The sequence below is a fragment of the Seriola lalandi genome, unplaced genomic scaffold (genome assembly GCF_002814215.2).
Source record: "Seriola lalandi dorsalis isolate HSWRI2012SDOR001 ecotype SW California unplaced genomic scaffold, Sedor1 jcf7180002054684, whole genome shotgun sequence".
NCBI lineage: Eukaryota > Metazoa > Chordata > Actinopteri > Carangiformes > Carangidae > Seriola > Seriola lalandi.
In genome coordinates, this window is record NW_019525237.1 from 1,177,754 (window position 1) to 1,178,104 (window position 351).

Here is a 351-nt window from a genome sequence, read left to right on the forward strand (position 1 = left end):
GGGGGCGGTGTGGAGTCGTCAGTGAAGGCGGATCAACAGTCCAGTTCTCTGTTCTCTGTCTCAGTTTGTGTGTGAAACAACATCAGACCACATTGAACTTGAATTAGACAATACGTTTTCAACAGACGTGATCAATGTAGTGAGAGACAGATCATCATAAAACTCTAACACTGCAGTGAGTCCTGTTCAGTAGAGAGCTGAGAGCTGAGACAAGTATCAGGAGCAGAGGAGAGTTTAACTCTGGCGCCATCTTGTGGCAGAAACACGTGACTGCAGCTCATGAAGTTTTTCTCTCTCTAAATGTGCGGCGTCAAAACAAACATTGTCTCTGACATCATCATGGAGGCTCGG